Source organism: Syngnathoides biaculeatus, chromosome 6 (genome assembly GCF_019802595.1).
Source record: "Syngnathoides biaculeatus isolate LvHL_M chromosome 6, ASM1980259v1, whole genome shotgun sequence".
Classification (NCBI taxonomy): domain Eukaryota; kingdom Metazoa; phylum Chordata; class Actinopteri; order Syngnathiformes; family Syngnathidae; genus Syngnathoides; species Syngnathoides biaculeatus.
Window position 1 is genome coordinate 6,982,579 of NC_084645.1, and position 15,021 is coordinate 6,997,599.

At 43.5% G+C, this 15,021-nt stretch overlaps 2 protein-coding genes across 4 annotated transcripts in view; one reads left to right on the plus strand and one right to left on the minus strand.

Moving 5' to 3' along the window:
* Window positions 1-8,399, minus strand: part of bmal1a (basic helix-loop-helix ARNT like 1a) — a 64,677-nt gene extending 56,278 nt beyond the window's left edge. For all 3 annotated transcript variants that reach the window (XM_061822602.1, XM_061822600.1, XM_061822601.1), the window contains exon 1: window positions 8,211-8,399. The gene's annotated coding sequence lies outside the window, so the exon portion shown is untranslated. The remainder of the gene's footprint in view (window positions 1-8,210) is intronic.
* The window catches only part of ppfibp2b (PPFIA binding protein 2b), a 197,510-nt gene that overhangs the window by 2,975 nt on the left and 179,514 nt on the right, over window positions 1-15,021 (plus strand). The gene's annotated exons all lie outside the window — the stretch shown is intronic.

Genomic DNA, 15,021 nt, shown 5'->3' on the forward strand with positions numbered 1-15,021 from the left:
CATTGGAACAAACATTCCTGTCTGCAATCATGACATATTGTTGGGGGGCACGCACCACGGGACTGCCGTAAATAGGAGGCCGGCTTGCGAGAACGCGCCTTTATGTGCATGCGCCAATGTATTGGCCACACCTGAATCAAGCGACGAGGTGGATGGTAGTCTAATGTTGTTGTTTTTTTTAAGCCGTCACACTGCCTCGCGATTGACGCAATGAGCACCCCTGGTGTAACTGAATTTCCTTTGACATGGCTCATGAAGTTGATGACTTTCGACGTATATACGCTCGCATTATGTGAAGCACTCCTGAACATGCGCTTTCGTACATGCTCAGAACGGTTAACTTGCATTTCCTGTCTCCGGGTGAATAACAGTTGTTTTGGAGCATGCGCGTTTAGTTAACAACTAAACTAAATTAATGTCAAGATCACACAAAATAAGCGATGTCTTGAGAGAATGCGAGGGGAGAGGCGCTATTGTTACTAGTGATAGTGCCTCAACATAGCTACGCTTGTGAAAGCAAAACAACAAAATCAAACTCATGTGCGTTCAATGTTGTCAACTAATATCTGGATTAATTTTAGGCAATTTTTCCTCAATTTTCTGGAATAATTTATGAAAATTTTAAAATCCGGAATTCCGGGAAAATTCTGAGGCCTTTCATCACGTAATGAATACATGAAAGAAATGCTAATGGAATACAAACCCAGTATGGCTCTGAGATCAACTGACTCAGGTCTAATAATGGGTTCACCAACTCTTCAAGTCCCTTCCATGGGGTAGGTGTTACCTACTTTAGCGCATGGTCAGGATCCAAGCATTTCCAGTGTACAAATTTGTCACAGTGAGTATCAATATTTCCAATCATCTTCACCTTTGTATTTATCATCACCGAATGTAGCAGTATAGAAGAATATGACATTATTCACACAACAATGAAAAGGCAACTAACAAGGAATAAAGGTGTCATTAATATATTTTTGAATGCAGCCCTATGGGGGCACAAACCAGTGCAATCTGTAGGCCGGTCCCAAGCCCGGATAAATGCAGAGGGTTGCGTCAGGAAGGGCATCCGGCGTAAAAACTGTGCCAAACAAATATGAGCGTTCATCTAAAGAATCCCATACCGGATCGGTCGTGGCCCGGGTTAACAACGCCCGCCCCCGGCACTGCTAACCTGCAGGGCGTCGGTGGAAATTCAGCTACTGTGGGTCGAAGACAAAGAAGAGGAGGTAACCGGATCCAGCGTCAGAAGAAAAAGAGGAATGCACAGAGCCTACAACTGAGTGTAGGGACTTTGAATGTTGGGACTATGACAGGAAAAGCTCAGGAGTTGGTTGACATGATGATTAGGAGAAAGGTTGATATTCTGTGCATCCAAGAGAGCAGGTGGAAAGGTAGTAAGGCTAGAAGTTTGGGAGCAGGGTTTAAATTATTCTACCACGGAGTAGATGCAAGAGAAATGGAGGAGGGGTTATTTTAAAGGAAGAGCTGGCTAAGAATGTCTTGGAGGTGAAAAGAGTATCAGATCGAGTGATGAGACTAAAATTTGAAATTGAGGGTGTTATCTATAATGTGGTTAGCGGCTATGCCCCACAGGTAGGATGTGACCTAGAGTTGAAAAAGAAATTCTGGAAGGAACTAGATGAAGTAGTTCTGAGCATCCCAGATAGCGAGAGAGTTGTGATTGGTGCAGATTGTAATGGACATATTGGAAAAGGAAACAGGGGCGATGAAGAAGTAATGGGTAAGTACGGCATTCAGGAAAGGAACTTTGAAGGACAGATGGTGGTGGACTTTGCAAAAAGGATGGAGATGGCTGTAGTGAACACTTATTTCCAAAAGAGGGAGGAACATATAGTGACCTACAAGAGCGGCGGTAGAACCACGCAGGTAGATTATATTTTGTGCAGACGATGAAATCTGAAGGAGGTTACTGACTGTAAAGTAGTGGTAGGGGAGAGTGTAGCTCGACAGCATAGGATGGTAGTATGTAGGATGATTAAGAAGACAAAGGAAGAGCAGAGAACCATGTGGTGGAAGCTGAGAAAGGAAGAATGTTGTGCGGCCTTCCGGAAAGAGGTGAGACAGGCTCTCGATGGACAACCGAAGCTCCCGGAAGACTGGACGACGACAGCCAAGGTGATCAGAGAGACAGGCAGGAGAGTACTTGGTGTGTCATCTGGTAGGAAAGGGGAGAAGGAGACTTGGTGGTGGAACCCCATAATACAGGGAGTCATACAAGGAAAGACATTAGCGAAGAAGAAGTGGGATACTGAGAGGACTGAGGAGAGGCGAAAGGACTACATCGAGATGCGACGTAGGGCAAAGGTAGAGGTGGCAAAGGCTAAACAAGAGGCATATGAAGACATGTACACCAGGTTGGACACGAAAGAAGGAGAAAAGGATCTCTACAGGTTGGCCAGACAGAGGGATAGAGATGGGAAGGATGTGCAGCAGGTAAGGGTGATTAAGGATAGAGATGGAAATGTGTTGACTGGTGCCGGTAGTGTGCTAAATAGATGGAAAGAATACTTTGAGAAGTTGATGAATGAAGAAAATGAGAGAGAAGGAAGAGTTGAAGAGGCAAGAGTGAAGGACCAGGAAGTGGAAATGATTACTAAGGGGGAAGTCAGAAAGGCATTACAAAGGATGAAAAATGGGAAGGCAGTTGGTCCTGATGACATACCGGTAGAGGTATGGAAGCAATTTGGAGAGATCGCTGTGGAGTTTTTGACCAACTTATTCAACAGAATACTAGCGGGCGAAAAGATGCCTGAAGAATGGAGAAAGTGTTCTAGTTCCCATTTTTAAGAACAAAGGGGATGTTCAGAGCTGTGGGAACTATAGAGGAATAAAGTTGATGAGCCACACAATGTGGGAAAGATAGAATATGGGAAAGAGTAGTGGAGGCTAGACTCAGGCCAGAAGTAAGTATCTGCGAGCAACAGTATGGTTTCATGCCTAGAAAGAGTACCACAAATGCATTATTTGCCTTGAGGATGCTCGTGGAAAACTACAGAGAAGGTCAGAAGGAGCTACATTGTGTCTTTGTGGATCTAGAGAAAGCCTATGACAGAGTACCAAGAGAGGAACTGTGGTACTGCATGCGTAAGTCTGGTGTGGCAGAGAAGTATGTTAAAATAGTACAGGACATGTATGATGGCAGCAGAACAATGGTGAGCTGTGCCTTAGGTGTGACAGAGGAATTTAAGGTGGAGGTGGGACTGCATCAGGGATCAGCTCTGAGCCCCTTCCTGTTTGCAGTGGTAATGGATAGGCTGACAGATGAGGTTAGACTGGAATCCCCTTGGACCATGATGTTCGCAGATGATATTGTCATATGCAGTGAAAGCAGGGAGCATGCAGAGGAACAATTGGAAAGATGGAGACATGCACTGGAAAGGAGAGGAATGAAGATTAGCCGAAGTAAAACAGAATATATGTGCGTGAATGAGAAAAGTAGAGGGGGAAGAGTGAGGCTACAGGGAGAAGAGATAGCGAGGGTGGATGACTTCAAATACTTGGGGTCAACAATACAGAGCAATGGAGAGTGTGGTCAGGAAGTGAAGAAACGGGTCCAAGCAGTTGGAACAGCTGGCGAAAGGTGTCTGGTGTGTTATGTGACAGAAGAGTGTCTGGTAGGATGAAGGGCAAAGTTTACAAAACAGTGGTGAGGCCGGCCATGATGTACGGATTAGAGACAGTGGCACTGAAGAAACAACAGGAATCTGAACTGGAGGTGGCAGAAATGAAGATGTTGAGGTTCTCGCTCGGAGTGACCAGGTTGGATAGGATTAGAAATGAGCTCATTAGAGGGACAGCCAAAGCTGGATGTTTTGGAGACAAGATTCGAGAGAGCAGACTTCGATGGTTTGGACATGTTCAGAGGCGAGAGAGTGAGTATATTGGTAGAAGGATGCTGAGGATGGAGCTCCCACGCAAAAGAGCGAGAGGAAGACCAAAGAGAAGGTTTATGGATGTGGTGAGGGAAGACATGAGGGCAGTTGGGGTTAGAGAGGAAGATGCAGGAGATAGGCTAAGATGGCAAAAGATGACACGCTGTGGCGACCCCTAACGGGACAAGCCGAAAGGAAAAGAAGAATTAATATATTTTTGCCATGCTTGGGAGTGTGCATGACTCCATATACCAAAACTCACACAGGCATGGCGAGACCATGCAAACTTGACACAGGCGGGGCCAGGAATTGAACCTTGGTCCTCAGAACTGTGATGCATATGTGCTAACCAGATGTTTAATCAATGAGTATTTCCAAAAATATTTTTAAATTATAAGTAGTGCTGTAGCTGAAAATCAATGTGCTTGATCAAGCTGATCTGTTCCAAATTTAGTAGGTGATGCTGTGTATTTTTATTTTATCTAATGAGAACCATGTGACTCACCTGCTTTTCATACTTACTTGCAAAAAAAAAAAAGTGAGTAAATTAAGTTAACGGGAATTCATAGATCAAGCGGTTCATTGAGACCAACTGAAAAGAAGAGTCTCTGCTGTCTGGGCTTGTGTGGATTACGTTGCAAGGCATTTCGGGATCCGCCACCCTGCTGCCCCTTGCCAACCCAACAGACTGATGTTGGGGTTGTCAGCCATGCTGGTGTCCGCTGCATGTTGCAGGGTGTGTGTTTTGGTCTAGAGGCAGCGCTATTCAACCCACTGCTGAGGCTGCTTCACTGAAAACTTCAGCACCGGCAGCACGCCATTGTCCTGCTGAATTTAAAAAGGGAAAGGATGGGGCAGCACAGTAGAGCAACTTGTTAGAGTGTAGGCCTCACAGTTCTGAGGAACAGGGTTCAAATCCCCTGCCCGTGTGGACCCTTCAAGCTCTCCCCGTGCCCCCAAGGTTCCCCTCCAGGCTTCCCTACACATCCCAAAAAACATACATTAATTGGAGACACTAAATTGCCCTTAGGTGTGATTGTGAGTGTGACTGTTGTTTGTCTCTAGGTGCCTTGCAATTGGCTGGCAACCAGCTCAGGGTGTTCCAGACCTCCTGGCCGATGATAGCTGGCTCCTGCAATCCTCCAACCTTTCTGAGGATAAGCGGCTCAGAAAATGGAAAGGAGGGAGGGTTGTTACACTGCTCACCTTGCTGATGGTCATTATGCTGACCAGCTCAGGGGCTGTTTCTCTGAAGCCTATAAGAGCCAGGGCAATGTGTGCTGCTGGGAATTCTCTCCCTGCTTGAGGACTGAGAGAAGAAACATATTTTTTGGACTGCTAAAAGTTATCAGGAAACAGGGTTTTCAGAGCTGAGCAGTTGACACATTTACCCTCTATAAGCATTCTGAAGCCCACTTTCAAATATGGCATGATTATCTTTTTTTTGTGAATTAATTCATTCTCCGGCTTGTTATCAACTCTTTTCTGTGATGTGTCAAATTTACACGACACTTTTTTGATTACTTTGAAAGTAAGGTCAATAATGGTGTTGTGGTCCACAAGCCTGACTTTGGTGTGAGGAGCATGGGATCGATTCCCGCTCAGTCAAGGTGACAATATGTTCTCTGCGACTGACTGGCAGATAGTTCAGGGTGTAGTCCCCTTTCGCCCAATATTAGCTTGGACAAGCTTTGTGACCCTTGTGAGGATAAGTGGCTTGGGAATTGACTTTGGAAGGAGTTCAAAGCATTTATCACTTGCAAATATGTTCTCCGTAGTTTTGGGAAATAAGACTCATATATTGTCATTGACTGTGGTGAAGTAGGTTCAGTTCTCACTAAATGACAGTGTGAATGTGAGTGGGCACTATATCTGTCACTGTGGTTCAGTTCAAAGTGTAGTTCCCTTTTTGCCCAAAGTCGACTGGAATAGGTTCCAGTACCTTGCAACCATAAACAGGATAAGATATATTGAGAATGGATGGATTGATCCTGTCAGTCCCAAAAACATTATTGGTCTTTATCTGGCATACTTCATGATCTTTGCTACCTTTAAAATTAGAAATTCAGGGTTGTAAACAACCTCATATCGCAAGTTGAATCATCCAATATTTTATGATACTGTATGATCAGCTTCTAATCACATCAGGAACTGCGATTAAAATTTTGACCCTCTCACATTGCTAAATGTAGTAGCCAAAACATAGGCAAATGTTCTAAACATGAGCAGCACGGTGGATCAGCTGGAAAGCATTGGCCTCACAGTTCTGAGGTCCCAGGTTCAAACCCAGACCTGCCTGTGTAGAGTTTGCATGTTGTTCTCCATGTGCCTGCGTGGGTTTCCTCCGAGTATGCAGTTTCCTTGCACATCCCAAAAACATGCAACATTAATTGGACACTATAACTTGCCCCTAGGTGTGATTGTGAGTGCGGCTGTTTGTCTCTATATGCCCTGTGATTGGCTGGCAACCAGTTCAGGGTGTACCCTGCCTCCTCCCCGTTGATAGCTGGGATAGCATGCCCCGTGACTCTTGTGAGGATATGCGGCAAAGAAAATGGATGGAAGGATGTTCTAAACATGATGCTGGGTTACACAACAGGAAACTATTTCCAAACAATTCCAGTAGCCATTCCAAATATTATTTGCGAGGAATATTACGTTAAATCACAAGTATCCGTAGTTATAATTGTCAAATCAAGCATTTCTTCTGATAATGTGCTAGTTTCGTTAGGTAGTGTGTGTTTCCTGTAGCATTCCAATTCTGTTCTGCCTCTAAATGCAGATTACAAATGAGACTCATGAAATTTCCATATAATATATGATTTTAAACAATTTTTTTAAAAAGTTTCAACTTCAACAAGACAATTTTTGGACCACAATGAGATTTAAGCCACTTTGCACTGTTAGTGTATAAACTTGAATGTGACCCAAATAAAACTGTGACCTTTGTTTTGCTTACAAAAATATCTGAAGCACATGACATAACAGTACAATAGTGTGAAGTTTATGCGCTACAAGCAGCACATCAACTTTTCTAGATAGTCTGATATTTTTATAACGATCTTCCAGTCAGAATTTTAATGAAAAATTACCACAAAGGATCATAAAAAAATTGTAATTGTATCTGCTATGTAAATACATTAACAAATGGAGAAAAGCTGTCAGCAGTTTACATTTTTGCAAAGCTTTTATAGTGTAAGTTGGAGACCACAATTTGCAACATTAATAATGACAGGTGCATTGCTCTTATCACAGTACCTTCGTGGCAACACCGATGACCTCAAATTAAGGTTGCTACCTGGATATCAGTAAAAAGCAGCAGTCTCAAGTTCACAACAGAGCACTTTCCTTTGGTTCATATTATACTATACATGTGTACATATACATACTATAAACTACTCAATAACAAAACTTAGAACAGGCGCATTTCTAAACAAACTTAAGACGAATTGGTTAAAAAATATTTAAAATTAGTACACGGTGTGCACTGCTATCAACAATTCCAAGCATTGTTTAAATCTGACAGTAACAAAAAGTAAATTTAAAAAAAAAAAAGTCTTAAAGTGAACAATTCGAGGCATGGACTCCCGTATGTCTTTTATTAAAAGCCCATACAGAAAAAAAAAAAAAAAAACACGTCTGCTACCATCCTTGAAACAGAATTGAGGAATATGATATGGAAACATCTGCAGAGTACAACCGGTGCTGTCGTCACATTTTCCCAGCCAGTCCCAACGCTATCACGACTTTCACGACCAAATATGAGCCTGTCGTGTGGCAGCTTTTTGGGGTTAAGGGTGGATTGCTACTACACCTCACTGTGTGCTTTAAGGAAATAGTTTATGTTAGCGTTTAAAGTTTTCGGAACAGAAAGGATGCTGTCGAACAAACCGCGCACCAGCTGCCCGCGAAGGCCTGTTTACATAGACATTGTCTTGGCTTTAGGTTGCATTGTTAACCTGGTCGTTAGCATTAGACGCTGTACCTTTTAACAAACATACAGACCGGAGATTTCAAAACCAGGAACTGTCTTTAATGAGACCTTTAGGTATAAATACGTAAGGTCAACCCAAGGGTGGTTTCCCATTAATTTCACCACAATAACATTTAATCCAGTCAACTAATATTAACATTTCACTACTAGCCGCGCAACGCTAACTATCAAGAATTGGCCAACGAGCTAATGTCCCTCCTTCCCAACGCCGGGAAAAAAAAAAAACATCGACGACATACATCTTGGATGAACCCCAGAGAAGCAGAAAAGCTCCGATAAACAACAGACAACACGCATGTTGGTTTCCATTTAATACTTACATTTGGTTCGACTATCCATTGAAGGCCACTTGGTAACGTGTTGTGAAAAGCCAAAGAACTGTGACATAAACGATTTTCAATCGGTGACCTAGTTTCTTTTCACAGTCATGCCTGTCGGACCACTAACCTAGTTTTCTAACCAATGGCAGTAGTGCTTGCGCCATTGGTTCTCCTCTGGCAAATCAGAAATTAATTTAGGCTGATAAAGGATGACGGGCGTTAGAGTGGACCAATTACAGCCTTCACTCAGACGGCATACACTGGCCACTTGCGTGTGCGTGGTGACCACTGCAAGAAGAGTGATATTGACTTACGACGCGAGGTGGTGCTGTGACTATCTTTCGTACAATTTATGAAGGTCGGGGTTGACGTCCGTTGTCACTGAGACTGGGGTGGCGCCTGGCGACATAGTGACACTCATGACTCTACTGTAACGTGGCCGGTGTCATCCATTTGGAATTTTTGAATTTAAAAAATGAATTAAAGACATGGGACGTTTGCAAAAAAAAAAAAGTCACGAAGATCTTGCAGAAATGATTATTTATAGGGGTGGGGGGGGGGTCAGTCTTCTCTGCCAGTATCTTTAAAGTGCCACTATCATGAAATGCATGATTTGAGTATATTATTAATGAAAAAAGGCAGCGGGAATGGACCCATCCTTTTTTTCACCACACAACATGATTTTGACATATATGGCTGTTTGTCACTCCCGCCATGAAAATCCTCTCAAGGGATTTGTTTTCGATAAGAGGCAGGACGGTGACATTACTAGCAGACGCCCACTCAAGTGGTCTTGTATGTTTATACTAGTTTTACCTGCTAGAAGGTAGCTCGTTCTTCCTTCGTGTTAGCCAAAAATTTAGGCTCGTTATATTGCTGGATAATGTTTGAACACTCGGGAGGATGGATTCATTCTTCATACTTTTCAAAAAGACCCGATTCGTGGCAAAAATGAATGGCACAGGTGCAAAGGACGAGAACTTCATGGGTTCCAAATGACAGGTAGGTGTGTGTACAGCTACAAAAAAAAAAAAAATAGTTTGGGGGGTGGCGTAATCCTCTCAGAATGTAACAAAAGATCCGCGCACGTAAGTCAGGGTGGTAAATGTGTCAATGTAACCATCGGCGCCGAGCATGGCTTCAGACAAGCCACCACCGAAGCTATGCCTCGTCCGCCGTGATCACGGCTTCGGCTGGGGTGGCTCATTGCGGCCCCAATTTGGCTCATTCCAGCGCCGAACTGGGGTGGCGCAATGTGGCGCTGAGACGGGCTGGGGTGGTTTGTCGCAGCGCTGGGGCGGGTTGGCTCGTCGCGGGGCCGGGCCGCTTTACAGCATTGTTGTCACTCGCGCCTTACTACACTACATACTGTCATACATACTGTTTGGGAGTCTGTTGTTAGTTAGAAGTGATCCGCATATAATCTAAATATGGCTCAAAACAATAAGGTAGTATTGCCCCGATCACTTCACTCGATTGTGAGATGTTCTCTTCTTTGAAAAGAGCTTCCGTGTCCCATAGTAGGTGGGCGGACGAGCTGCCGCAGAAACGCGGACGAGGTACGGCTTCGGCCAGGTTGAAAACCTCCATGATTGACACACCAGCCTGCTGACAGCAGTAAGATCACATTAGAATGTGTTCTTGGTTACTTCATCCTAAATTGCAAAGATGGCAGAACCAGGTGGGGCACTGGGAGCAACTGTGCCAATACGCTTTTAGTCACTCCAACAGGCTGAACCTTAACAGGTCCTTCTCCATGTTTAATAGTTAATACATCATCAACGAAGACGTAATGTTGCTGCATAGCAACATCCAGTCCAACCATAAACCATAAAGTCAAAGAAACCGACCAAATATTTTTAAAATCCCCAATGGTAGTAATTTGAACTAATGAATGGTTTGTTACTTGCAGCGTCAGACATCGACCCTTGTCTTGCAAGTAAAATGTCACTGAATATTCTTTACTAAGCACTCGTTATATTTATACTACATATAAGAAGCTAGTGGGTCGTTTATACTCGTATCAAATCTTACCACCTTAACAAAACATGCTGGAAATAGCCACACAATGGAACTGGTATCGTTTCAAAAAAATCGACAAAGATGAACAGGGATGCGGAATCGTGACTCATTTAACTGAATGCATCAACTGCCAGTATCACACATACCTACCTGCCCAAAGGTTATTGCCCTATAATGCTGAGGAGTTAAAGCCGTACCCCTCGCTTTTAGTTGGTTGTTTCTTTAAATCTCCTAAGTTATCCCTTACTCTTTTCAAGGGGCCACTCCAGACCAGATAAATAGTCCTTGTCCCTTTTGTCTGTGACGTGCCAGTAATCAGGTACTATGCCAGTTCTCTTTTCCCTTTGAGCAGCCAGAACAGCCATTTTCCTTTTGTCTGACTTTAGTATGGGCAGCGTGAGATCGGTTCCCGCTCAGTGATGGTGTTGATATCTGCCCTGTGACTGACTAGCGACCAGTTGAGGGTGTAGTCTGCCTTTTGCCCAAAGCGAGCTGGGAAAAGCTCCAGGTGTCCCATCACCACTGTAAGGATAAGCGGCGTGGATAATGGATACTGTACTTGCTTTCATAGTTATCCCTTTGGATGTAGTTCTAACACTTTTGTCTTCTAACAGGTTGATTATATGGTTCTTATAACCAAGCTTTAATCATTCAATAAGGTCACCTCTATAATTCAATAATGGTTTTATACAAGAAAGAGTACAATATTGTCTCCAGTCTGTGTTTTGGACACGCTGTATGAAAAGTGGACAGTCACCTTTGACCTCAAACCTCCACAGAGTATTAAACAACAAGAAATTATCATCTAAATTGAATTTGGTAGATGAAGTTTTGTCATATGATTATCTTTCCACGCGGCAAAGTCACAGATCAGTTTTCAAGCAGGACCCAGATGCAAGGAGGACAGGAAGGTGAGGTTGGGAATTAATCTTTATTGAACAGGAAGTGAAGCGAGGGACTTAGATAACCAGATTTGGGATTCGCACAGTTTCTATGTGGACCAAGCCAGCAGAGTGGAAGCTCATGTTGTCAATGGACCACTGGAAGTGACCACGGGGTTGCAGGGCAGATGGCATACTAGAGACAAAGAAAAAAAAGGATGAGGCTGAGAAAATTGCAAGGAGTCCATAAAGCAAACACAAACAGAGTGGTTAGGCTATGAACTTGACCTGGTGTGCTGATAGTCTGGCGACATGTCAGAATCCCACAGCGTCTTAAAAACATCCATCATCCCCCCCTCCCTCCGTCTGTAAGACTGATTCAAAGGACTTGGATGTCTACCTGGTCTACATAAATTACATGTGGATAAACGTGTGCCTCCTGTTGTGGATTCTTGCAGAAAAATTCCATTTGCACTGCGAGAAAAACTAAAAAATGAACTGGCGGGCATGGGAAAAACTAGAAGTCATCAAGAAAGTCGATGAGCCAATGGAATGGGTCAGGTCACTCGTCATACTGCAAAAGAGAACAGTTGCCCTGAGAACATGCCTACTTCCAAGGGGTCTAAATAAAGCTATCAAAAGAGAACATTTTAAGTTGCCAACCAGAGAAGAAATCATGGCACAATTTGTTGGACCTAAATGGTTCAGTAAATTAAATGCTTTGTCAGGCTTCTGGTAGATGAGGTTTGATGAGGAGAGTTCCCAACTGTGCACATGCAACACTCCAGAGGGAATGTTTAGATCTCTTCGTCTGCCATATGGTATTGTTTTGGCACCTGAGGTCTACCACAAAACCATACACATGATTTTTGAACAGATTCCTGGAGTACAGACGATGATGGACGACATCGTTGTTTGGGGCTCAACTCGAGAAGAGCATGACACAAGATTGAGACAAGTGTTGGACAAGACAAGGGAAGTGAACCTGAAGCTTAACAAAGACAAATCTAAGTTTGCAGTGAAATCACTTACCTTTGTGGGAGATGTTGTGAGTGAAGAGGGGGTGAAACCCGACCGTGGAAAACATCAGCTATCAACAACATGAGAGACCAAATAGCAAAGACGAGGTCAGACAGAGACAAGGATCTGGTCTCACAAGCAAAAACAGTGTTTCCTAAAACCGAAAGAGACACTGACAAAGGAATCGGTGTTGAAGTTCTACGACCCACAGAAGAGCACCAGGATTTTGGTGGATGCAGCAACTTGAAGAGCAGTGGTTACCTGTTGCCTATCCATCCTGAGCTTTGTCAAACACCGAAACCAGGTACGTTCAAATAAAAAGAGAGAGTTATTGGCAATTTTGCATACATCTGAGCATTTCTATCAGTACGTTTATGGTCAAATGTTCGAAGTGGAAACTGATCACAAACCTTTGGTGTCCATTATCAACAAACTATTAAATGACTGTCCTGTAAGGATCCACCGCATGCTAATCAGACCGCAAAAATATGATGTGCACATGATATACACTCAAGGTAAATATATGTACACAGCCGACACTCTGTCCAGAGCAGTGGATGAGATAGAAAGTGCAAACAAGGAAGAAAGCTCAGGAATACGGGCATATGTGGACATGGTTGTCACGTCTCTGCCTGTAACCGAAGACAAAACAGAGCAAATACAAAGAGAGACCATCGCAGATGAAACAATGAAAGAACTTAATAGTACAATACTGAAGGGATGGCCTGGTAATAAAAAATATTGGCCTGTCAAAATATAAGACAATTGGAATTGTAGAAACAAGCTCACAGTGGTGGTTGACATAATGAAAGGAAGTAAACTTGTAATTACTTCTTCTCTATGTAAACAGATGTTAAAAAAAAGAGATGAAGGCCACCTCGGAGAGGCTAAATGCAAACGGAGGGCTAGAAAGGTAATGTACTGGCCAAGAATAAACAAAAACATTAGCCAGGCAACGGCATCATGTGAACTATACTGCACCTACAGACCAAAACAACAAGCAGAGCCCCTGATGACTCATCCAGTGCCCACTACTCCCTAAGACAAAGTCAGAACAGATCTGTTCGACTGGGAGGGAAAGCGTTACATCGTGGTCACTGACTACTTCTAAAACTTTCCTAAAGTTGGAGTACTGCAGTCGACAATGAGCAAAGCAGTTATCATCTACCTAAAAACTGTTTTTGCCAGACACGGAGTCCCGTGTGAACTGTTTTCAGACAATGGGCCTCAGTTTTTGAGCTGTGAATTTGCTGCTTTTGCCAATGAATGGGGATTCAAAAATAGCACGTCGAATGTAACGGTTTGGCAGAAAGCTCTGTGAAGACGATAAAAAAAACTGGTAAAAAAGTAACAGACCAATGATGGCTTCCAGAAGAGTTCACTGGTCTACTGGCGTGCACTTTTGCAAAATGAGCTGTCAACAGCATAAATACTGATGGGGAGGCGGATCTGCTCTAACCTGCCAGTAAAATGAAAACCTGCTGACTCCCAAAGGCACATCCAAAATTAGGAGGGCAAAAGAGGACCAATAGACGAAACAGAGACATTTGCATGACCGAATGGCAAAACATTTACCCATGCTGAAGCCTGGAGATGTTGTGCATCTCAGGAACTGTTCCACAGGCACATGGAGGCAAACTGGACATGTGGAGGAGGAAGTTGCTCCATGTTCTATCAAGTCCAGATGAACAGTGGACCAACAATGAGAAGGAACCACACTGACCTTCAGCTACACCAGAATCAGGAAGACACTGTGGCCCAGTAAACCGTTCAGAAGGACACAGCTGGATCTTCCAAGCTGGCTGGCAGTGGGGCTGATCGTGCTGATAGTGGTCTGATGATGATGCCTGCATTACCAGCTGGTACAGGATTGTCGAGACTGAAGAGACATGTTTAGCCACCTAAGAGGGTGATCGAGAGCTGTTGAACACATTGTGGGGTATTCTGAGTCGGAGTTCATATACATATATATACACACGCACACATACAAATGTGGAATGTAAAAAAGAAAGTGGATTGTTGACATGTTTATAAGCTGTTGTCCGGATGCCTTGAGAACTTGTACCTGTACTTTATTATTGTCTTATTCAATGAAAAAAAAATGTTTATGCAGATTGTTGTTAGTTGTTTACAATTAGTTACAATGCTAAGAAGAGTAAAGTTGAAACAGGAACCACATGTTAATTTTAAGTTTTTGTTTAAGTGGCAGATATTTCTTTATAGAGCTCGTGCATGTGACGTCACAGTTTGGACAGCGCCATATTGCTGTAACCCGGTTAAAAGTTGGTACAAGTAAAATTTCAGTATTATAGAGTAGCAATTAGGTTAATGCAGCCCTATGGGGGCACAAACCAGTGCAATCTGGAGGCCGGTCTCAAGCCCGGATAAATGCAGAGGGTTGCGTCAGGAAGGGCATCCGGCGTAAAAACTGTGCCAAACAAATATGAGCGTTCATCTAAAGAATCCCATACCGGATCGGTTGTGGCCCGGGTTAACAACGCCCGCCCCCGGCACTGCTAACCTGCAGGGCGTTGGTGGAAATTCAGCTACTGTGGGTCGAAGACAAAGAAGAGGAGGAAACCGGATCTGTCGTCAGAAGAAAAAGAGGAATGCACAGATCGTACGACTGAGTGGAGGGACTGAATGTTGGGACTATGACAGGAAAAGCCCAGGAGTTGTTTGAGATGATGATTAGGAGAAAGGTTGATGTACTGTGCATCCAAGAGAGCAGGTGAAAAGGTAGTAAGGCTAGAAGTTTAGGAGCCGGGTTTAAATTATTATAGCACGGAGTAGATGGGAAGAGAAATGGAGTAGGGGTTATTTTAAAGGAAGAGCTGGCTAAGAATGTCTTGGAGGTGAAAAGAGTATCAGATCGAGTGATGAGACTA